We start from the raw sequence: 26,742 nt of genomic DNA on the forward strand, positions 1-26,742 counted from the left end.
TCAAAAAAAAAAATATACTTTTTGAGATATTAGCAATTGTTTAAACAAAAAGTTAATAACTTTCGAAAAAAAATTTTTATTGTTTATTGTTGTAATTATTTCGAAAGTTCAAGGTATTATAAGTAATTTGGGAAAACTCCGATTCGGTATCTTTATTAGTTTTTTAGATTAAAGCTAAAGTACCTTTCGACCGTGAGTCCGCTGGAGCGTTACCGCAGCCTTACGCCGAGGCGTCTTCTTTTGATTAGGGCTACGCTTTCCGATATGTCGGGCCCTTGAATTTTATGATTGATTTCGATAGCAAAAATCTTCAGGAATACGTAGGAGCAAGAATTTTTCAAAAAAAAAATATACTTTTTGAGATATTAGCAATTGTTTAAACAAAAAGTTAATAACTTTCGAAAAAAAATTTTTATTGTTTATTGTTGTAATTATTTCGAAATTTTAAGGCATTATAAGTATTTTGAAAAAAATCCGACTTCGATATCTTTATTAGTTTTTAAAATATAGCTGTTTGAAAATTTTTTATCATTTTTCTTTAATTGTTAATAACTTTTGATATAATTAATGTATCGTCTCCAAAATTTGGGAAAAATCTCAGTTTTATGTGTACAACAATTGTGCCAAATTAAAAAAAAATCCGTAACCTAAGGGTTACAAGTCAATCGAAATAGCCTAGAATTACCCATATGCCCGGTAGGAGGACCTGTTTTAGATGTTAATCTAAATAGCAAATGCGAACTAGGACTGCTATTACAACCATCCAAGCATGAACTATACCATTGTGACATAGTTCTGAGAATACGACGAATTACCAGTTGGAATTATATATCAACGGATGGATCGTGGATATACTCAGCTAACCAACAAGATACAGTCCGAATATCCTGCCCGGATGCCTGAAGAACGACCTAAAAAAAACAAGCTCCAATTGAAACCTTTCGCATTCAACCCTCGAAGAAACCGAAACCCCCCGCGACTATGCCTAATCCGCTGATAAAATCTGAAAATTCCTCGGGTTTACAAATCCAGACAGCAGAGCCTGTATGAATTTTTTTCTTATCAAAAAAAAATTATTGATCATTTGTTTCAGTACCCACTATCGTCAAGAGTGAAATGTCCGACCACTTGATAATAGACCCGACTTGCATCAAAATACGGTACTTAAAGCATAAGCCGCTGAGCGAACTCCTGACACGATTAGAGAGTATCGGACCCATAAAGGAATTTCATTCATTACAAAATCTCACGAACAACAGTACAAGAATTATTCTCTGCAAATTTACTAGAATTAAATATGCAGTTGAAGCAAGAAAAATAAAAAAACCGGAACATAAGCGAGATAAGTCGTGCTCGTATTGGAAAACCAAAACCGTCACGAACAAACAACTCTAGGCCCACAGAGAAAACCCGACTATTTTGTCGACTCCCCTGAACAATTAAAGAGAGTTATAGGGAAATCTCGTTTTCCCAACACTTCGTACAATTTGGACCCTTAGTGTATCATAAAGTGGTACGAGATAACAAGGGAGCCCTTGCTATAGGCTACGCTCAGTATTACAAAGCTGCTGATGCCGCAACAGCCTTAAAAGAATGCGACCCTATTTACGGCGCTAGATATGCTGATATAAGGAAAAGAAGATGGGACCACAGTGATGAAACTAGGCATCACTGGCTTTGCAACAAATGGAAAAAACTCAGGGAAGGAAAAATAAAAAAAAACGATACCCTAAATCAGAAGTGAGAAAAATATATAAGGTGAATTCTACCAACAAAACGACCAAGAGCAACAATTAGAGGATGAGTGGGATGAATTACCCGCAGAAATCCAACAATTATTTGTACAAAGAAATCAAGAACAGCAATCGTATATGAATAATCAGAATAATCAAGGACAGCAACAGGTTCGATCTCAAGGGCAGAGACCGAACAAAAATAGGAATTGGAAGCCTCGTTACAAAAATTATCAGGACAATGGACCACATGCAGGACGGCTATATGACCCAGATACAGACTCTTATCATCATCCCTCTGGAAAACGCTATGGAACAATAGCTTATGATCAGCAGCAAAGAGGCGAGCTTAGACCTAATCCAAAGTACCAGCAACACAATTATGCAAGTAATTTAAACTCAGATGGGGCCCAGCAGCGAATGGAACGGGCCCCTGTCAGACGTGCCGCCAGAACCAAGAGAAAGTTCAACCGAATGCGAAGACGATGTTGACCGAAATTCAGGAAGTATCGACGTCCGAAAAACCGGGAGTACCCCCAGCAAAAGTAATGACAATACTAAAGAATCCACAATCGTTAATGAACCAGTTATCGCAGTTGCCTATAACTGGGGACCAGAGCAGGAAGAGGCTTTCGAAAAGCTGAAGCAGATGCTTTGTAAGGCTCTGATCCTAGCCTTTCCTGATTTCGGGAAGACTTTTACCTTAACCACAGATGCTTCGGATTATGCGATAGGAGCGGTCCTATCGCAGAAAGTGGATGGCCATGAAAGGTCTGTAGCGTATCTTTCAAGATTATTGAATAAAGCGGAAAGAAACTATACTACCACGGAAAAGGAGTGTGTTGCAGTTTTATATGCGATGAATTTGTTCAGACCTTATCTCCTATGTAAGAAGTTTACTCTGGTTGCTGATCACGAACCTCTAAACTTTATGCATAATCGCAAGGACCCAGGACAAAGGCTTATAAGATGAATGTTTAAATTCACAGATTACCAATATACATTCAAGTATAAACCTGGAAAATTAAACTGCAATGCAGACGCACTTTCAAGGAATCCGATTAACCTACAAGAGTACACTGAGACGATGATGACTCCAATGCGCAACTCAACTATTAAGACTTTCATAGATGGATAGCCAAAAGAAATTGGAGACTTAGTGGATATTAAACAGCCTAAAACCTTGGAGGATGCTTATAAAGAAGCGTTGCGTATAGAAACAAGAAATAAGTAAGGGCAAGGCATGGGGACTCGAACCCTAACAAATGGACAAATTTATTACGCAGTCTCAATGTTAACTTCGTACAAAACCAACAAAATTATCAGGAGGAAAAATTAGGGACCTATAATCAATATCTACGCGATCTAGTCTTACGTTTGACAGAACTAAAGATAGCGGCGGGTGATAATCAAATTCGTGAAAAGGAAAAATCTAAAGACCAATATCATAAACACGCTGGACCCTTTAAAGGGAAAGTCGATGATTACGCCTGGATACTAAACGAACCTCGGGTAGGAAAAGCTGATAGTTATTATAAAAAAACCTCTAAAAATCGTTGAAATTTTGAATCATAAGAACGTTTTATTAGAATTACCCAATGGAAAAACAATACGGAAGCATATGGATAAACTTAAACTTCAGGCGTAGCTATATAAGTACAATTACTCACTTATCTTATCTGTTCTATATCCTTCGTCTATACTATTTATTTTGTTCTGTTCTTTCAGGTACTATTTCTTTTAATATATTTCCTTTCATTTAATATGTATCTAAGTTTCCTTTCTCTCCGTATTCGCATTATTTGTTACGGACCCCCAAGCTTATACGATAGAAAATTTGAGCCAAAACCCAGGATTATATTATGAAAGATTGAACCCCATGAGAATAAAAAGAGCGGATTGGAAAGTATATATTACAGTTGATACGAAGTACTTCTTGGCAAGGACAACCATAATACATGACCTTCAGATATTACTTGGGAATTGCACCAAACACCTAGATGGAATGACGTGCAACAACATGTTAAACAAAGATATTTTGGATGTGAAAGAGCTCACGCTTCAACAACTACAAACGGAAATTACTGAATCAATCGGAAACATGGGAAACATCCAACCATCCAGGGTTCGGGGGCCCGGAAGCATCAGGAACAAAAGACTAATATCATTTGGAGGGATAGGAAGCTTAAGCAACAATTTGTTTGGATTGGTAACTGTGGACGAAACGAATAAAATAGACACAAACATCGATCAATTATACCAAGACCAGAAATCCTTAATCAACCTCTTTAATAAAAGGACACGCATTATTACCACGGAAATAAACAAATTATTCAAAATGATAGACATACATGGTGACAAAATCTTTCAGCTTGGAACCCAGCTGCAGCAGAAATTCGAAAAATTAGAAAATGAAAACGCACGCTTAGAATATATGATTTCTGTACAATCTTTTGGAAGAATGTTGGAATCTAGATTAGATTATTTCATTAAAGGTTCAGAAAGATTTCTATAAATTCTCCGCGCATTCAAAGGAAAAGTGCACCCAGATTTAATAGAGACTGATGTGCTGCATCAAATAGTTAATGATATCAAACATACTGTAATGGACCTTGATTTTCCCATTCCAACGGAGCATCTCAGAGCGGAAGAAGTTGTTAGAATTTCAAAAATTGATGCATCGCATCGCGAAGGAAGGACATATATAGTGGTGCACTTGCCCCTTGTGGACAGAAATTACTACAATTTATATAGATTGCATTCTATATTAGTACCACAATTATCGATCTCTAAAAGAAGGTCGGCATATATAAAATATAATTACCCTTACTTAGCCTTGAGCTCGGATCAAAAACAGTATATGCAAATGGACCATCAATCTCTATCAGATTGCATTCGAACTCACTACACCTTTGTATGCTCAGTAAAAGGACCCCTTCTAGATGTTAATCTGAATAAGAATTGTGAATTAAGAATGCTAATACAACCATCCAACCATGAGTTGTATTATTGTGATATAGTACTGAAAAGTCAGGAAACGACGCACTTGAATTATATTTCGATGGACGGGTCGTGGATTTTCTCTGCTCATCAACTGGGCACTATACGAATCGCTTGTCCGGACCGAATGGACCAGATGATCCACATACAAGGGCTAGGGATACTCAAAATCGCCCCAGGCTGTATTGGATACACGAGCGATGCGACTTTGTTAACAGAAGCAAAAAAAAATGACAGAAACATTTATCTATATAAACCAAACTTGAACCTCAACTTAACGAATCTATATCCTACCGTACATCTCTTATCCGATTCAGATATAAAATAAAGAAAAATGGGTCCCGCAATCTGGAATGTGGACTAGCCAGGAAAAGGCTTTAAATGACATTATGGAGAAGGCAGAAACTATAAGTCAACACAATAAAATTACTACCTATCAATCCGGACTGATCTACGGCGGACTAAGTATCAATATTATTATGATAATGTTACTAATTGCACTTGCGTATAAATGGTGCGCTAACTGCACATGGATCTCACATAGCACTACAACTCACAAATCACCCGACGTTCGTAGACCTAATCGAAACCATATTGCAAGAACCACATCGATTTTCCAAAGTCTTAAAATGACTAAGACTAGGAAGGATTCTAAACGGACGGATGAACCAAGAAAACCTGTTGGTCATACGTTAAATGACGCTTCATTGGAACAAAATGAAACAAAATCAAAAGCATCATCTACACTGAAACCTAACCCCCAAAAGAGACACGACAATACCCTTGCACTGCAAACCCAAATCGCAGAATTAACTTAATGACTTATATGACCAACTCACAATCTGTTTCAGAGAAAAAAGAAGAAAACACGACATGAGTGAAATAACCAGTACTACGGTACAGGATCCTAAAATATAAAAATTCTTTACCCTAACCACCTGCTATTAAATGAACTTCTACGCAGACTGGAACAGATCGGACTAGTTCAGGAGTTTCATGCACTGGAAAAAATGGCCAATAGCAGCGTAAAAGTTGTATTATGTCAATTCGATCAAATCGAACATGCTAAAATAGCTAGGAGGAATAAATCATGGACCCCTGACCCAATAACTAAACATTCATCGCGTATAGAAAGGACCAGAATCTTTAAGAAATCTTCGCCAAGACCAACTGATAACACACGCTTATTCTGCAGACTACCGTGGATTATTGAAGAAAATCGAAGAGAAGTGGCCTTTTTCGAGCATTTCGTAGAATTCGGACCCTTGCTATATCACAAAGTATTGAAAGATTCGAGGGGATCATTAACCTTGGAATACGTCCAATACTAAGATGCAGCTGACGCTAACAGGGCAGTAGAAAGGTGTGATCCAATATATGGCGCAGAATTCGCACAGGTACGGAAACGACGTTGGAATCGGGATCATGAAACCAAACACCACTGGTTATGTGATGAACAAGACCATGACAGGACTTGCATGTGGCAGCATCAGAAAAGGATAAGGGAGAAAAAGGCTAACGAACGTTATCCAAAATCAGAAGTTAGAAGACCACCGTCACACTTTATAGTCGTAAGCACAACTAAAACCACAATTAACCCTGAACCCAAGGTAAATACACAATCGATCTCTTCAACCAGGACCAAACAATTAACCACCTTGATTCAGCAGCCCGCGAAGAACGCGAAGTCCATGGACCAAGCTGATATTCCACCTGAAGATGAAATAAGCACAAACATTGACCAAGCGCGAGAATATTTAGAAACTTATGTATAAAATGGGGCAAAAAGGGAGAAAGTTGATTACACTAAAACGTTATCTAAAGATAAATATTTTATAGCTTAAAGGAAATTCTTTCAAACTAAGTATGATCATCTTTGTCACTTTTGTTAATCTTAGTTATACACGCGCCGACGATTAGATAATACCTTGAATAAGTGCATGTTTGTAGATACTACCCGTGAACTAATTATAATACCCCGTCTAACGCTTCTCGTAGTACATTTCGCTTCCGATTTATCTATATTTTATCATTCATCTTTCTAAAGGACCATACTTAAAATTTACAGAAGATCTTTAACATGGACCCATGGCTCAGATATGACGTTGAGCCGATGTTTAATGAGAACTATGGTCTTACAATGGTATACATGGACCCCAATAGGAAAGCGGAAGCAATGTGGCTCGCTTGCCAATATGGACCTTTAGAGAAGATGATCGACGTGGTGATTCCCGAGAAATTCAGGGAAAGCCTAGGATGCACGGTCTTCTACTTTGTGAACTCCATTCATGCCCTGGAGGCAATCGAGCAGTTATTCAACGATTGAAAACCGTTTTACAAAGAAGTTCTAGGGCTGGAAGAGGAATAGCCGACTTATTATCAGCTTTAGAAGGCAATATTTGACGACTACGACCTCTCGGAAAACGCCAATGTACCAGACTCATCTGATGACGAGGATGAGCAAAACACCGGCCTGAGTAGTGCCGCTCTGGTCCCCCAAACAAAAAACCTTGGTCCTAAACACGATCGCTTAAATAGGATTCACTATATTATTATAGTAAGACTACCCTATAATTGGACCGAAGTAATGGCAAATAAAGCCTTACTAAAATTTGGCCTTATGGACTACATAAATTAAAGGGAAAGGTTCAATGGGGTTCGCCGCATTTATTTATACCTCTGACGCAGAAAGGGTGGTCGTGAATAAGCTTGGTCAGTATTTAAAAGCCAGACTTATTCGCCCCAAGATCGTAAGGTACGACAAAAACACGTTGGACCTCTATGAAAAACACGATCTCTGCAGCCACTAGATCACCTCTAATGAACGCAGCAAGCACGTCTTACTCTGCGATATGCAGATCGGAGGTAATTTAAGAAAACATTACTTCTGCGGCAGGTCCATAGAATTAAGAGAATGGGACCAGCACCTGGAGGACTGTAGTATTAGGAATTTTGATTATGTTAGTAAAGTAAAACCAGAACAAACATTAATCGACCTCGCTGGACCTACAGAATCAGCGGCAAGGACCAACAACACGGCGCAGGCCATCTCGGATGATTTAGCGCGGATAGAAATCTAGGACCGGGTTATTCCCTTATTAAATATATGTACACACCCCCTTCTTTATACGCTATCGTCAATTATAATAATGGACTAGGAATAAAGGACCTATATATTTACTAATTTAGTCACTAATTTATTCCTTACCGACCCATTGCAGACCCTGTGGCTCTTGATACATTGCCGAGGACGGCAACGATTCTAAGTGGGGAGGGATGTTACGTGATACTTCATTATGTTATAATTGTATTTTGTCGAATAATATCTCGGACACGAGATTTCCGTTCGGACATAGTATAGCTAGCAGTATTCGTGTGCGCGACTCGGTAGGAATGTGCGGCAGAGGCTGATTCACGCTGCGGCAGCATGCTGCGACAGTATGCTTTGGTCAGCATGCTTAGCTAGGTAAGAGAAGCGTAAACGTCTAAAGCATATGTGCGAGAAAGAGACGGAATGCGAGGAAAAAAGATATATCATAAACCGGCGAAAACAATGACCCCAGACAGAATTTGTCAGTTAGGAGTGAGTGCTCAACTAAGAAGCCTGCATTTTTTCTACTGAAGTTAAAACCATAATAAGAGTTTGAGAATATAATTGTTTGAGTTACGAATAAGTATTAGAAGTGTCGAGTACAATTGTTTTAATAATTTTGTGTAAACGAAAATCATAGGAATTATCATTTTCTTGCGTGTTGCTAAAGTATTGTATAAAAAATACATTGGACCAGTTGATCTGATCAGATTCAAAGAAAAAGTGATTGGGCACATCACGAAGCAAATAATATTTTGGACCAATTTATATTTATAATATTAATACAAAGTGAGTAATACTTTTTATGTAACCATATTGTTCATAGATAATAGACAACGCGAAGCGAAGAACACGCGTCTATATATAGCTCTAATCATTTTATTATCTCTGCTTTATCATTTATTCATGTACTTAATGTTTATAAAATAAATCTAACAAGTACTATTATAAATATAAACGCCTATAAGTGTATCCATATGCTTCCCCATTATATTAAAGAAAATCGCTATTACATTTTTCCTTTTAATAAACAAGCGAAAAATGTTATAAACGTTCAATTATTTATTCTACAATCGCGATATCGAGTGTTGGATTATAATTAACAGGGATTTCATTATTGACGCGCGAACGGGCCAGGGTGCCCGAAAGCCTGACTGCCGCCCGAGTTTGAGGCTGCTCGGCTGTTAAAAAGGCCTTCGTACGGGACAAACTCGCCTCGCGCGAGTTGTCACCCATCAAATATTGATACAACAAATTCAGTTGCTCCTGTTTGTATATGTACGCACAATTTATCTTGCTGTATACGTTGTATTTTTTAAATTGAAGTTAAACTATTTACAATTACGTTCTCTTCGATAGATATTTTTTTGTAAAGTGTATATTCTCTTCCCATATTTATATCAATGATAAATTTCTTTACTATTATAAATATTTCATAAATTAAGCATACAAATAAATTATCAGATATACAACATATTTCTCTACTAAATTTAAAAAAGCACTTGTATTAGAATATTCTATAAAAAGCTTGTAAAGCAGTTATTAAAAGAATTAAAAACTTAAGAAAAATTAGTTTCACAAGTTTTGGTTACCCGAAATATTAGCACTTTATATCTGCTATGGACAGCGTAATAAGGTTCTCTGCTTTTTTAATTTCTATATGTATTATATTATCTTGTAATATTAAATAATAGTCTTCCACATGTTGACATCAATCATATATACTGCTGAGAGTCTTGGATATTTTTGACTAGAACAGGCAATAATGCAAAATGCTATAAAACGAGTTGTAGCGGTCTCATGATTTGACCATCCATATCTAGATGGCATCGGCCAGCCACGAGCGGCAAGAAATACGCTCACTGAATATATAAGTCCGCATAGCGACACAAGCACTTCGAGCGTATGAGGTAGGTGTTACCGGCCGTCGAGCCTCACTCACGAGCCCAGCCTGTAGCATCGGGACGAAACGCTTCCTACCTTACCAACCGCCCGAGTGTGAGCCTGGCTACCTCACACTGCGACCAACCTTTTACTTGAGACTCCTCGTATACACGAATACATGCGCAAACATTGCCCATTAGCCAAAAAGCAAAAATGGGACTATTAGGACGCTTTTCAAAGCCTAAGATAATTGATTCTGATTAATAAATAAGTTCAGTAGGAATTTAAAAATATTTTATATGTTAATGAAGACTATTGATGTATCGCTTTGGAATATATTAAGGTTTTCTTGCTACATCGAATTAATAGCTTCGTGATTGTTATATAAATTGTAAATTGATAAAATGCATAAAGTCTGATATAAATTATACAACAAGATCAAAATTGTTTAAATTCAAGAAAGAACTATCTTTGTTAACACAAAAAGTTGCTAATTCAGAATTCAACGTATTCTGTGCATATCTAAACATTTCTTCAGTTGTCTTTTTCTGTGAAATCTCGTTTTAAAACGGATATTTAAATGCACTTCTAATTTTATGCAAAACACGTTCACCTAGATCGAGGCACCAAATGCAGATAAAGTATCCATTTAATTGCTGTTGTAATCGCATCATCATAGAAATATATTTTATAATTTCATTTCGTAATTCAAAGTCGACTGTATTCCGTCTTGTGATAAAACATTCATATTATCTACAAACGGAGGCAGAAAATAGGTTATATTTGGCTTTTTGTGGATAAATAAGAGCGAATGAATAATACTTTTCTGGTTACGATCGTGTATACGTAGGTAATTCATTGACCCTAATTGAATTCCACACGAGTACTTCAAGATCTTGAATAAAGGTGAACTACCACTATTGAAAATAGTTACAGCGTATGTTATCTTGTTTCTGATTTTTAAAGACAATTGTTTGATAGAAAACGTCATTACTTTTTATGAGTTTTCTTATTCTGTTTGTTATATCAATAGCTAGAAAAAAATTTTTATATGATTGATTTTATTAGTTGATATCTACTTGATAAATTTCACAAAAAAATTATTTGTATATTCTTTTAAAAATATTTACATAAGATTTAAATTTAATAGATGTAGAAGATTTTATACCTCCATCAAGATAGAATAGTTTGTCAATTAAGTATTGAGTAGCGAAGTACACGCTGATAAAAGAATCAATTCATCATTTTGAAAAAGTTAGGTGCAGCTATATTTCGCAAACCGAACGTTTCTGAAAATTCTGTAACAGCTAAAATTCTTTCTACTTCACTGACAACTGTATTTGCAGCAAAAGTATCATTAGTTTCATTTTCATCTGATAAATCGATTAATTTTTAGAAGTGACTCCAATCATTCATTTACTCTTGACTAAATGCCTCGTATTCTTCAAATTCACCACCATCGTGATTATCAGTATACATATGATCTTCGATGGCTTGTGAATATACAGAGTCCTGTAAAGAATACGTGGAAATTTTATACATACGCACATGTATAAACAAATATATATAAATATATTTTGTAGTTCGTACCATGGAAGAAATAGTAATAACAATATTCATTACTCATATTTTCTGACAAATACAGAATCAAAATATATAAAAATGTAAATAATACATAAAGCATTTTACCAATCATTTATATAAATTAATAAAACAATTTTACTCATGAATGTCCAAATTATTAAATAAAGTATATACATTGTTTGAACAATGATTTGTAATTTGCGATATTCATAGCTAATCGTATTCATTGAACATCTAACAATAAATCTAATTTAGCTACCATAATTTTGTATGGATACTGTTTCAATTACGTCTACTTTTGAAAGTTGACTTTAAAGTTTACTACGTCAATACACAGCCCTTAACTATCTAATACACTAGCCTAAATACATAAGCATGATGACAAGGGTAGTAACATATGTTTTAAAGTGCTTGTCAATATAAGTCAAAATCAGAAAAGCCGAAAATTACTATGAAAAGTTAACAATCTTGTGCAGAGAAATGTCTATATTTATCACTCAGCACATCTCCATCAACAAACAATTAGAAATCAAAACCGCATGTGTTATTGTGTTATTATGACTTCAAAAACTACGTCCATGTGGAACGCTACAGAGATATAACTAGGTACTTGTGGTAGAAAAGTATTAATCATGTATAAATTCGGCAGTAAATTGGTAAAAGTGATACCCGATATTACAAGCCAAAAGTCATCTTGTGCCAAAAGCTCTGTGCAAAGTGGGTGCAGTGCAAGCTCACAATCGACCAAAAACAACAACAAATTGATAATCCTGAACTGTGTTTGGAGCTGTTCTATCATAATAAGTCCGAAGTTTTACGTCAATATGTGGAAATGGATGAAACATGTCTCCATCATTTTACTCCGGAGTTCAATCGACAATCCAATCGACAGCTTATTGAACTGCACGCGATGAATCGAATCCAAAGCGTGGAAAGACTCAACAATCGGCTGGGAAGGTTATGGCTTCTGTATTGTGAGATGCGCATGGAATAGTTTTTATCATCTACCTTGAAAAAGGAAAAGCCATCAACACCGACTATTATATAGCATTATTGGAGTGTTTGAAGGACGACATTGCAAAAAAACGTCCCCATTTTAGGAAGAAAAAAGTGCTGAAAGAAATTTAAGACCGATGAAGAAGTAATCCCTGAAACAGCGGCCTATTTTGAGGCTATGGACACATCGCCTTACAAAAATGGTATTGAAAAGTTGGAAGATCACTATAATTCCTATATCGTCTCGATGGCAACTATGTTGAATATAAAAAACCAATTTTGCCAAAAACGTGGTCAGTATAAAAAAAGACGGCACTGTTCGCTTTTGTTTAGACGCTAAATAATTAAATATAAAGTTAGTAAAAGACCAGAAAGCCCTAGTACATATAGATGAGATATTTCAACAATGTTTTGGCATAAAATATATGACTAGTTCCAATCTAACCAGCAGTTTTTGGCATATTCTTCTACATAAAACAGTAGAAAGTATACAGCCTTCATAATAGAAGACAATACATATAGATTCAATATGGTACCGTTCGGCACATGAATTAGTACTTCAGCCCTCGTAAGAGCATTAAATCTCTCAATTAGCAAATTAAAACAATTTGTGATACCCTTTGTCGACGACATTCTATGTATTTCCAAAACTTTTGACGAACATTTATTTCATTAAGAACATTATTTAAGTGTTGTATTAGAAATAATTACACGATATAATTTTCAAAATCATATTTAGTTAAAAACGAAATAAAATTTCTAGGCTATTATTTCTTCATTGAGAATAAAAGCTCATAAAGAGAAACTTAAAATAATACAAAATTATAAAGCTCCTAAAGATATTAAAAGATTACAGAATTTATTTGGTTTTGTCAATTTTTATATCAAATTTGCAAAAAACTACTCTGAAACTTGTAAGCCTCTAATTGATTTACTTACACAAGGTAAAGGGTACAAATGGCTACTTGCGTATCAACAGAAAATGTTAAGAAATTATTTATTAATACTATTATTTTAAAATATCCTGACCCTAATAAGCTTTACATATTAACCACAGATGCCACCTACCATAATGTGGCCTCTGTCTTCTCTCAATTAAGTGATTCAGGAGAGAAAGAAGTAATAACTTTTATATCGCACTCACTAATGGGCTCAAAACTTAATTATTTTACCACCGAAAAGGAATTTCTGGTTATTGATTGGAGTTGCTTAAAATTAGAAACATATTACGAGGTGCTAGGGAAATTATTGTAAGAACTGATCACGAAGTGCTAAAATTTACTAATTCGAGATTAATAAGATTGAGTCTTTTTCTACAAAATTTTAACATTACTTAGGAACACATTCTGAGAAAACAAACGCAGCAGCAGGCTTTCTATCAAAATGTTTAGACAAGAATGACTACGAAAAGATTAAAAAGATTTCTAAATTTTTATGAAGGACCGTACATAATTAAACGAATAAAAGGTCTAGATACTTATCTTCTAGTTATGCAAGAGAGATCAGCCACTGTGCGCCTTGAGCTGGTCTCTGCTAAATTTTACTGGGTTCTTTCTCAGTAAAAAAAGCCGGCGCTGACTTTCACATGCCGACGTTCGCTCTGGTTGAGGAGGATGATTCAAATAATCAGACATTTTGATTAACTAACATTACATATGGCGATCTCATTTATTGACGCTCTTTTACAAATAAACGCTACAAAGTTAATTTACCGTGGCGAGTGCGCTCGCTCAGCCTCTCGCGACCAGAGTTCGCGGGATCACGCGAGCGAGATCGCTCAGCATGCGTAATAAAATTACGCTTGATAAATTTGAATCTGTAAACGAGCGAGAGCTGACGCGAGAGAGAGTAAACTGGCGTTAGACCCACCGGGTGCCGATGGTCCATCGGTAGAGAGGCGACGCCGCGCCGGCGAAAGCGGAGACCCGCAGCACGGCCTTTACTCTGTGGTCGACGAATGATCGCTGCGGGGACTGGCTCTGCTTCCCAGATAGCTTCTCCTCCCTGACAGATATAATTGTCACATCAGTGGAAGTGGTTCCTCTGCAGCAGGAACTCTGTCCAGGAAGATCCTCTCTAGGAGGGCTTAATTACTCGAGAGCTCGCGCCTAACTGCCCTTCTTCTCTCTTACTTTCTCGCCGTCAAAAATCAGTCAAAATCGCTCTCTCTCTCTCTCTCTCTCTCTCTCGCTCTTCTCGCTCTCACTCGCACTCACGGCGACACTTCGCCGATCGTTGCGCTCCTCTCTCCAGATCCTGCAACGACACAAGTATGTAGTCGCTATATAGCGTATACTCGGTCGCTGCGTTCACGCGAGGAGAGTGCCACACTCAGGGCCAGCGAGCATCGCTGTAGCCCTGTCACAGTTATCCTAACGGAAAAGAGAGGTACATTTCACACAATAATATAAAGTCATACGTAGAATGACTGAAAGGAGGAGACAAGTTACCTAAACACAAATTAAAAGTTTCTATTGTATATAAGTGGGTTTTTTGAGGGTATGGACAAAGAAAACAAAAATGCTCTTGAAAAAGAGCGTCGAAATGTAGACCGATTCCTCCGATCTGCACCTCTCTCCATTCACTATCAAGGAACTACCTCGACCATCTTCAGTCAAGGCAACCCAGACGCCATCCAGATGGTTCATCTGCGACTCGCCTTTGGCTTTCCCATCACGACCAGGGATCATCGTTAGGTGTATCCAGTCCATACCCGCACAAACGGCCGATCCTTCCTCCCTTCAACTCAATGAGCGGCTGTCTCCATAGAAAATGAAGAGAAGAAGTAACAAACTTTCCACACTCGAGAGAAAAATAAAAATGCAGGCCACCAAGGAAATCACCGAGCGCTTAGGAATGGGACTAAAAAAACGAACCAAATTTACCACTATTATTAAGATGTAGTAGTTTAATCACTCCCTTGTAGGTAAACTAGGCAGGCCATAGATAAGGGGGGCCTCAGATCATGGCGGGGAGGGGGGCTCAGATCAGTGATCTGAAGTGCATGATCTATGAGATCAGCACTCTTAGATCAGGCTTCCCATCTCCTCTTGAGATTAGGCGCCCTCGCCGCCACCCCCTCTGTGATCTGAGATGTATAAGGTATCAGATCAGTACTGTTAGATCATGCACAAGAGCCACTCCCCCTTCACACCGCCCTCCGAATGTGAAATGCGTTTTAAAAATCAAAATAAATTTATGTAATTAATGGCATTTAATTAATTTGATGCAATTGATTTATGTGTAATGCATAGATTTAGTGAAAAAAATTATATACTGATTATTAATTCATGAAATAGTGAAGTAGAGGGGGGGTGATCATAAATATATACATTGTTCTTTTTTAACGCTTACATTTTTCACTTTTCATAAAATCAAGTAGACGAATTTTTTGAATATTCGATGCAGTAACGTATGGCATAAGCCATTCGATGTGTGTTATATTGATCTTGAACTTTTCGATGATTGTTTCTAGTTCAACTGATTTTGTTATTTTGTAACGAAAGCTCGTTCGTTAACTATTATTTAAGGTGGGCAAGTGAGGCGCACTCGCTCATAGCAATTGAGGTGGGAAGGGGGAAGAGGCAATTCAATAAAAATGGTTAATAACTTTATACACACAAACACATTCGCATTTAAACAAATATAATTATATCAAACAAAAGTTAAATTACACTTAAAACTTCGCAAATACCGCACATTAACAAACCGCATAGTGATAAGCCGCATTACACACACTTTAATCGAATAAACACAATGACGTCCTTAACAACTATTACAAAAAAGAGCAAATTAACTAACTTATCGCGCCTACAAATCTATAGAAAACATAACACGCGTCGCCCGGCAGATGACCGCCTTGACGACGAACCGACTTAAGTTATTTAGCTAAAAGAGAAAGTCGCCCGGCGAGGGATCGCCTGGACGATTTCTCTGCGCGATTTATTACCCTCTCGTGATTAAGGCAGATAGCCGGCATATGTACGCCTTGCTACCCACCTAATATTGAAATTCGCGCACAGTACCGTCAATGAAGAGAGAGAGAGAGAGAGATTAAATTGAGAACTAGACCTTGGATGCCGGAGCGAGAGTCCTGGCTGCGCCCTGCGTACGGTGTTACAGGTCGTTGTTGGGCAACTCCGGCTGCGCCCTGCGCACGGTGTTGCAGGTCGTCGCTGGGCAACTCCTGCCGGCTTCCTCTCGGTCCCCTGTCCTCGGCTGAACTTCTGTCACCGCTGGCCGTCCACCGTCTAACTCCGGTCGACTCCGAAAACCTTCTGAGTCTCTACTCGACTTACTAACTCTCTCTAACATCTCTATACTCTCTGTCGCCAGCGTAGCCGCTTCGAGCCTGCTCGGCCTCGCTCGGCAATCTCCGTCAGCTGAAACAGAGACCATGCATTAGAAGCATTCTTAAATGCGCCTAACGCTGGTCACCGTGCCTTGCCGAGAGAGAGGGGAACTTGGGAAAATTCCGACGAGAACAAGCGCAACGCTTGCTTTCGTCACAATTTGGATAACTGCATTTAAATCACTGCTAGATAGTGTGAAAATTAGTTCATGTTTCATGTTTACCAATACTCTGCGATAATCTTTAACAAATCCGAGAATGAAGTTTAAAGGAATAGTGACATCGAAATATCCTTCGTCGTTGATTATTTTCTGATCATTTTCTGTTATCCATCCGGCATTTTCAGCAATCCGATTTTGACTTGGATTAAGTGATAGCCAATTTTTCATAATAGTTGTTAGACCAACGTTTTTACATTTATCGATTTCTATCGCATTTAGCTTATACCTAATTTCTTCAAACAAGTGACAGATGGCGTTGTTCACAAATAGAGTATTCGTTAAGACTACATTCTTATCATCGCACAATCTACCACAAATACGCAATGAGCTACGAGATGGTAAAAGATACTGGTCTTGATGTTAGATTGATATGCGAATTTCATCGCTATTTTTGAAAGATGTATTGGTGTACGATTGATGAGTATGAATCTCAAAATGAGTCAAAGATTCATCAAAGGTGATGGGTGACTTTATTTCTAGAACGTTCTCCATTATTTGGTTGAAAGCAACAAAAAATAATGTAATTTACTTTTCACCAGAAATTACTTATAAACCGAGACTTTTTAAGAACTTTATGCTTTGATACGTCAATCTTTTTGCTTTTCGATAACGATTGACACTCGGAATTCGCCGTGTTGTTGCTTTTACTTTCAATCGATGACTGATGGTTGGTTTATATATTTTACTCCTTATACTCGTATAGCCACCTCTACTGTTTAAATTGTAAACGATTCCCATCATGTAATTTTCAGTTGTAATCTAATTGTTATCACTTCACCTCGAAAGTTTATTAAATTTCCGTTTTGGTCAATGATGCATAATTGTAAATTATCTATACGATTTACGGTAACTGGGAGATAAATCACATTTGAAGAAACTTCGATAATTTTATATCCAGGTGGTACTGCAGGAAAAAATTCATGAATATCGTGAACCTTACTCCCATTCATATATGCACCTAAGGTAATATTACACTCGACTCTCATTGTAAGAGCCGTCTAATGAAGGCTGCCCTAGATTATCGGTCGTTTGCTATTCAATCGTTCGGTTTCCTCGCAGCGAGACATACCGCTTCAGTTTCTTCACGTGTACATGATCCACCTACTGCTCACTATCCGTCGATAGAATGTACAATTCTAGGAACAGCACCTTTATCTTTTTGTAGGGCTCGATATATGAGGGATTTAGCTTCACCTTCCTGCTCTTAGCCGTATTAGAAAGGGTGTGTGACTGTGCCATACCAAATCACCCTCCTGAAACTAGATAAAAGGACGGCCACAATTATAGGGACTCTTTTATTTATTCTGCGTCTACTCAATATATTTCATGACGAGGCTTCACAGTGTGTTCAGGCGTTTCATCTAGTCTGCCCATTCACCAGGAGAGTATCGCACGAATGGCTTTCGTTTCTTGACGTCTCTACGTAGACTCTTCATTTAGCGTGGTCCTCTATCAAAATTCAGGAACGCGAGCGACAATCTTGTACTTGATTGAACAGCCGTGTTCATCTCGTACCGAAACTTGTGTAGGTGCTTATCCTCGTCGCGATGATCAGTGGCTTGAATTCTACCCACTTAGTGAACAGATTCTGGAATACCACCATACACTTGCACCGATTCTTACAGCGAGACAAGTCGACTATGTTTGTGGTAATGACTACTCCAGACGTTCGGTAAGTGCACGAAGCTAAATATATCTCGTTGGATACATAGACGCGAAAGGCATCATGGATGATACAAAGGTAGTTTATAGAAAGAGAGGCAAAACACGATAGGGTAGCCGAGGCTGAGCAGTAGAATTCAACAACGCTTCAAAATAAGCCGCCTGGCGGCCGCGCAGTGCTAAATGTGCCAGCTGCTGCGATTGAGCGATTGATATGATATGACTACATGTCTTTCCAATTCGAATAGTTGCGATACTAATATAAGTGAATTACTGAGAAAAAGTGGAGTAATTAAAATGTAGAGACTGAGTGAAAAGTGCAGCCGTCCGGGAGTAAAGTACATCAATGGTATACCTGCGAACGGGGTAAGTGCGCTCAATGCGTGGTCTCTTCGGTTTTCTGGCAAAGATGGTATGAATGCATTGAGTTCTTTGTCGTGTTTGAGCGATTGTAAACGCTACTATGGTATCTCTGATGAAGAGATCCTATGAGCAATAGGTACAGTGTTTTGCGACAAAGCACGATTGTAGTACGGGGTTAATCGCGGTTTATGAAAAACGCTAACAGATTTCAGAAAAAACTTTTCTAGTGAATTTTGACGTAGATTTAACAGAAAATAGCTTTATGGTGCGTTGCGTCAAAGAACACAAGGCGAATATAAGAAAATAGTGGACTACGTCGCTATATGTCAGATGATTTTGCGCCATTTCAATTCACCGATTTCGGTCACATGTTAACTAGCTACTACAATAAAAGATTTATAACTGAAATATAAATGGTAGATTTAGAGGACTTTAAAGAAGCGCGTATGGTATTAGAGAATCATATAGCAGGTTGGAAAAGGTGGCAGAGGTCATTTAATCTGTATACACTAGGTCTAAAAAGTCTCAGGTAAGTAAAAATTGATAAAGACTATAGAGGAATTTAATAAAGCAGCAGAAGGGTTTTGGTCATAGAGCCATCTAATAAGAAAGTGTAATAGCAGAGAAAAAAGAAAAATAGAAAGGGTGAAAAGTAGGTAGGTGAAATTGCCGCGGCTGTGGCCAATAAGCAGCAGCCACCAGTGACGAACCAACCTGCGAAACAAACCGCGTCTGCTTAACAGAATGCGCAGGTTTCACTAGCCTCAGCTGCAGGTGTAGCCCATAGCTTAATTTTGTAGCAGCGCGATCTAACAGTTGGTGTCTTTGGAGGCAATTTAGATGGACAATTTACAGAAGCCTTTTTTAATTGCAAGGCGTTAAGACATAGTAGAGTGCAATGTCCAGTAGCTTGCGGTAATCCACTTGCCATTTGTTATAAGTTATTGTTATATATTTGTTATATATTTGTTATAAGTTTGTTATAGTTATAAAAAAAAACGAACGGACCCGCCGCTTCTTCTGGATCCGTAGGCCAATGCTCTACCGTTAGAGCCACAGCCACTAGTACCCCGAACAGTTCTTATTATGTATATTAGCTAGACGATTGGTATAGGGCCCAAAAACACTAATATATATAACTATTAATGCTATTATATATATATATATATATATATATATATATGTGTGTGTGTGTGTGTGTGTGTGTGTGTGTGTGTGTGTGTGTGTTTGTGTGTGTGTGTGTGTGTGTGTGTGTGTGTGTGTGTGTGTGTGTGTGTTTATTATAATTAGTATAAAATGAATTTTTTTGCAGTTTAACATGTGTGTATGTATGTGTATGTGTGTGTCTCATCTATCGAAGATGGTTAATAAAAAAAAGTGCAAGACCAAGATGAAAAAAAAATCCAACTCAAAACCCTGCTTATTTTGTTATATTTGTAGCCTTCGTGGTTGTAAGCTACTATAAATAGCACAGTGTAAGAATTATCGAATCATTCATCAACCAGTATTCCAATAAAATGGATCGCTACCCTTAAGTAACGTACTCTCGTCTTCCACAAGAAGACCCAGATAAAAAAAAAGCACAAACAATCATCGACATGGCAACAAACTATTTCCAAATTTTCGAGCAATACAAATAATTTTACTGGACAAAAAGGCTATTATAACGGTCCTATCTATGAGCTCTTCTCTTATTTTCACTCTTATTTATGCATCAATAAGAATTCGTTTCAATAATAACAGCTTAGTTATTACTGTTATCAATAAATAAACAATTAATAACTTATTTAAACAAATAATAGTATATGAATCGAAAGCATTAATTTTGTACTTAGCAACGACATCTTTATGATGTATTAATTTTAATTAACTGATTTAATATATACATTATAAGATTTTGCAAAAATACGAAAATTGATTATTATTTAAATATTATTAACGAATTTAAGCAGTTCTTTCTTGGAATTACTTCTACAAGCGATAAACTATTTTATATGTAAAATTTTCTTATTATTTTACTGTAAATATTCCGCTATTATATTAAATAACTTCAGTAGTTAATAACTTTTGACTATACTTTTTGCGATAAGTGTAAATTATACTTAAATAATTCATATCTACTTCTGTAAATTTTACATGTTTTAGAATTTCGTTATTGCGTGTATTCTCTTGTAAACAAGAGAAAATGATTTTGCACACTTGCGTAAACAGCTCGAAGAAGGCTTTCCTGTGAAAATAGGTGGGAAAATCTGTGTATAAATACGCTGAACTTTGCACAGGCTAGTATTCACTCCTAGCCTTGCAAATTGAGCGCCCGAGATTGAATAAACTTAGCTTATAAGTCCTTTCTCTCAAGTGATCAACTAAGCAATGCTTTCCTTTCCTATTGTAATTTACGCTCGACTCATAGAACATTTCGCGCTCTAAGAAACTTGGGCTGAATTACATCCTTTTTACAAAAAAGACTTAAGTTCCGCTTATGGTATACTTCGCACCATAAGAAACTAGAGTAAAGTCTATCATTCCTTAAGCCCAATTCAATTAATGATAGGTATTTTATTTATAATTTAATTTCAAACTCAATATTCATGAAAATTTTCAAAGTTAAAACGAATTCTTACTCATTAACGCGACAGACCATGAGAGTACGAACAAAATAATAAATAATAGGTGATATTAACGTCACATTGCGCTATGTTCAATCAAGTGATATAGTTTCACAAACAATTGTACAGTGCTAACGATAATTAATGGTACATGAATAAATATCAGGTGCAGGTGGTTCACGAGGGACAAGAGCTGGTATAAAAGTAAAAACTAGTAGACAAGTATGGAAGGATTTTTTAAGCATATTGCACTGTAATAAATGAATACAGGCTGCTATTTATGAAGCTAAAAATTTCCCATGAGCAATAGAACCACGAATATTATTACGAGTTTTTGCAAAAACGTGTTCAGTTCATTAATGAGAGAAAGGTTGTTTGAAAACACTAGTATGTATTTATTTTGTTAAAACTAATTCTACAGTCGTATGTTTTGTAGGTGCCTGTAGAATCCAGAGGATGAATAATAAAAATGGTCGCACTAGCAAAGATTCTAATTGAAAAAATAAACTTCATCAATCATATTATGGTACACTATCTACAGTTAGTGTATGTGTGTTGTCATACTTTTCCGATTTGAGGGAGGCACAGCGTAATCAAACATTACCACCCTTCTCACTGGGTGCCAACAAGTTGGCATAGCCCACTGTCTTTCACTCCTTCGCTTTCAAACATTTTTGGAGATCCGGAAGTCAAGTTTTCTGCGACATCCCTGACGCACACAGCGAGTCGGAACCTTATTCATCTAAGGCGGCGACCTCCTCGAGAGGAGTACCGATTTTTTCAAGGTTCAACGCTCAAGGAGAGCGGAACTAGAGGCTTGACCCTCGGTTTGGGCGCGACGGGTCTCTAGTTGCCCCAACGTCTACTACGTCGGAAGCCCGCAGCGTACAAATCTTACGAGATTTGCTTGACCTGGTACCACTACCCCGCAGAGGCCAACCCAAAATTGGGATGTCAGAAGAGAGACTCAGCCAGGACAGCCAGAGAAAGATTCCTAAGACGATCAACCAACTAAACCTCCCCTCCTGGGCTCGCGTTCGAAATACATCCCACCCTGTGTACCTGTATTAAGGGATTTCTCCCGCGACTCACAGGTCCATCGCTTCGACGTGCCGGGGCATGTCTTCCCATTGCGTTTCAGTCGTCCCCGCTCACGCTGGTGGGTATCCGTCATTCGAAAGGTTGTGTTCTGATTTTGCCCGAGTCTCGGATTTCGCTTCCCATGGAAGGCTTTTATGACTCGCTGATATTGATCTATGCTCTTTCGATTAATTTTCTGACTTGGGTCAGGGGCGGGGTTTCGCCTAGCCGACAAGGCGACTCCCCAGGCAGTTTTCAATATTCGTGCCAGTCATGCCACTCATTCAAACCAATTTCCGAGATCCAGGTTAAAATCAGGTGTTTTAGCGTTCGAGATTAGCGTTCAAATTGTGTTTTCTCACACAAAGGTGTCGGGTCTTACTCCCGGAGCTCGAGGCAAAGAACTTTGGGTGGCTGCTATGACCACGGCCACGACTCTTTACCCACAATAGTGGCACCTACCGATTGCCAGTCGATAGGGAGTAATTTCTTATCTATCCGAATTAGATTCGGATTGCCGGGACCATTGGTCCTCTGCAACTAGCTCCCGGAGCGGTCTCCCGTCCTCTAAGAGGGCGCGTGGTACCACAATCCCAAGAGATTTCCCCTCAAGTGATTCCCGGATTTTGGCTTTTCTGGGCTTGAGTTGAGCTCTTGGGGTGCGGTAGACTCCACGTTGAATGTTTGGGCGTTTACGGGCCGCACCTCACCACGTGCTGTCATGGTCCGTGTTGTTTGTCGTTTAGCCTATTGGCCATTTGCCCTAGGGGCGAGCGTTGTGTGTTTTGCCTACTGTTTCTTTACAGAAACAGCGTTTTCAGCCCCACCACGTGAAGGTACACACATCCGCACATGTGATTGCAAGTCTTCGTTCAAATACACATTGCATTCACTTCGGGTCGACTAGCATTAGTTGCTTGTCGAGGGCAATCGGTGACGCATTTTGTACTTCAGCATTTGCATTTGCTCATGCCCGTACAGGTAAGAGAAGTTTACGACATCCTCTGCCAAAACAACAAAGTGTTTGTTTGAGAAGTCTCCACTCTCTGTTGAGGAAGACAACTACTGTCCGCCGCTTTGACAAAAGATGTTTGCACAAGGTGACCTGGCCAGCCGCGAGGCTGGCCATATGGTGCACTATATGCATCATCCATGTTTTTGCTAAGCGGATTATAATCGAGCTTCCTGAGAGCGTCGTGATCGCCACCGCCGGTACACTATCTACAATAAATGAATCTCAAAACTTTATGAATCTCTCAAAAGAGTCTCGCTAGAAACAAATAATAGTCTCAATGGTCTCGCTAGGTCAAGCTACAGATAATAAATCTCAAAATTTATGAACCTTTCATTTTCAAAAAAAGTTTCGCTAGTTCTCGCTTTCATTAATTAATTTTGTCTTTTGTATTGCCATATAAAAATATCCAAGGTCAGCCTATTTATTATTTATTTATTTATCTATTCAAGTTTTATATATCTAATCTGATATTTATTTATCTATTTTTATAGATATGTAACTGACTGAATCAAATTTGTTTGTAGTTATCAATACAAATTTCATTTCCAATATCAAAAATTCTAAAAAGAGTAACATTTCTTATTTGTAAGAAATTCTTACCTGAAAATTATATGGAGATGTGGTATTCAATTTGAACTTGGGGACTAGGAAATTACAATATCATCCTTAAGCTCTTTATATACACCTGAACAGGGCCGGATTAACGCATAGGCAAACTAAGCACGGCCTATAGGCCCCCACCACAAAAAGAGCCTCCACCATACTAGAATTTTTTTTTTGTGATGAAAAAATACATTTTTTAATGAAACACATGCACTCCAAGCGTGTAGATCTCGTAGAAAATTATTCGATCATCTGTGCTCTGTATTATTGCAATAATTATATTTTAGTTTTCTTGACGTAACATACTGTCTTGATTCCCTTATGATTTGTTTAAATGATAAATTTGTAATGATGGAACGAAGGGAAATTATTATAAAAACCACCCGTTATTACAAAAACCATTATAAGAGTTTATCCGTTTAGGAAAAGACAAATCTGATTTATTAGACAACACTGGTATTGTCTACAGTTTTAACTGCAAACAATGTTCAGCGGTCTATATAAGTGAAAGTAAACGTTCATTAAAAATTAGATTAAACAAACACAAAAAAAACATTGATTCAGATACAGTAGTAGCTACACATAGAAGAACGTTCTCACACGAATTTGACTGGAAAAAAGCTAAGATATTGGATTATGAAAAGAATTATAAGAAACGAAGAATATCTGAAATGTTACAAATGGGCTTACATAAAAATACGTTAAACAGAAAAGAGGATATACAATATCTTAGTCACACCTATAAGCCTTTATCAAGATCGATGAGGAAGGGACAATAGATGAAGAGTATATATATGAGATGAAATACTTGATTTCTCACTTTAATTTTGACTGTGCTACGATTTATTCGTTTTAGCCTATAATAATTTGACTACTAGAGAAATCAGGTATACACGTATACTTAAAATTATGTACTTTTAAAATTAGTTATGAAAACTCTATTGTTAATAATTTGTTGTGTTTTTCTTATTAATAAAGCCTGAAGAGGTCAGCAAATGTGCTAATGAAACGTTGCTGAATATAATTAAAATTAAGTATAATTAAAATAAGTGAAAATATATAATTAAAATTAGTGATTTTCCATCTATCACTATTTACCTTCGTTCCATCATTACAAATTTATCATTTAGTTTTCTTGTTTATGTCAATATGATCAAACTAATATATTGTATTAAAAAAAAATTATAATTTTGAAAACTTAAAAACGCGTGCGTTGACATCTTGCGTAACTGACTGCTTTATCGATCGAACATAACTTATTGATGTGTTCTGCTCGTAACCTGAAATGTGTGTTATGGAATGACGATTCCTGCAATGACAAGTTTCACAAGTTGACATAGATTCCTTTTATTCTGTATTAACAACAGATGTATATATAGTCAAATTGGCTTAAGTTCAAATTACAAAACTTTAATTGAAAATATTGTAATGTGGTACATTACAAGGCCTTTCCTGAGTGTTGCATTATTTGCAACACCTCAGAAAGGCCATCCCCGTCCCTTACCGCCCCGCAACCGGTCGTTTAAAATAAAGTTAAACACGCCCTATACCGAACAATTATTCTTTTCCATGTCCGAACGACCACGCCGGAGATATGGGTGAAACAAACTTGCCCAACGCGATCCGACGGACGCTCAAAGAGCAGACAGAAAAAAAAGGAGCGCACCACAGAAAAAGAGAGCGCACGCACACACTCACTCATATACACTCCCGACCACGTGTTGCCGACCGGCAAAAGAAATGCAAAACTTGACTGGGAAATGCAACGGAAATGCATGTTGATGACACATGCAGATCCGTTACACTCCCAGGCACCAACACTAACACTCCCGAGGCACTGACACTCCTGGGGCGAGCAGAAAATCGCCGATGAAGTGGCAGCCGGCAATCAGCTGTGTCGGGCTGCCGAACACCATCGGCGACATCCTGAGCGCCACGAAAAACAGCAACCACATACACAAACACCCGGAGGAACATCACAGAACCAACACGGGAGCGCCCCAGGAGGCGCTCCAACAACCGGCACAAGGACACGAGGCGTACGCGCGAGAAACTGAGCGGCCATCTTGAAGCGCCGATATAGACTGAGAGCGAGCGAGCGAGACAGACTGAGACAGAGCCAGCGAGACAGAGCGAGCGAAATAGACGAAACAAGAGCGAGCGAGACAGACTATTTAAAATAATAGATAGAATAATATGCAAATGCGAAGATGAGGGCGCTACGAATGAAACGGCGTATATTATATACGTATCTCTGATAATAAAATTAAAATATTAAATTAGAAAATAATGAGCGTGGAACAAATATCGAATTGTAAAATTCGCACGCGACCGACACCCCTATTATGATAGCGAGCGACAACTACCCCCTTTAGATTTAAATAATAATTTAACTGACCGAATTTGAACCTCTGACAAAATTCGCTAGTAACGTCACGACCAATAGGCAAATTAGAATAAAATTTGATTTCCGTCCGGATAGACGAATAGATAAGTGTAGGGGTAGATCTTTTCCGATAATTAATGATAGTTACCTTAGTGGGGGGTGAGAGA

At 37.7% G+C, this 26,742-nt stretch overlaps 1 protein-coding gene across 9 annotated transcripts in view; it reads right to left on the bottom strand.

Moving 5' to 3' along the window:
• The window catches only part of LOC131668951 (guanine nucleotide-binding protein G(o) subunit alpha), an 853,882-nt gene that overhangs the window by 762,495 nt on the left and 64,645 nt on the right, over positions 1–26,742 (bottom strand). For 2 of the 9 annotated variants that reach the window (XM_058943477.1, XM_058943468.1), the window contains one exon: positions 10,877–11,220. The exons of the other annotated variants lie outside the window; for them this stretch is intronic. The gene's annotated coding sequence lies outside the window, so the exon portion shown is untranslated. The remainder of the gene's footprint in view (positions 1–10,876; positions 11,221–26,742) is intronic. 9 annotated transcript variants of the gene reach the window in all.

This window comes from Phymastichus coffea, unplaced genomic scaffold (genome assembly GCF_024137745.1).
Source record: "Phymastichus coffea isolate CEN01 unplaced genomic scaffold, Cenicafe_Pcof_1.1 PCOF00007, whole genome shotgun sequence".
Classification (NCBI taxonomy): domain Eukaryota; kingdom Metazoa; phylum Arthropoda; class Insecta; order Hymenoptera; family Eulophidae; genus Phymastichus; species Phymastichus coffea.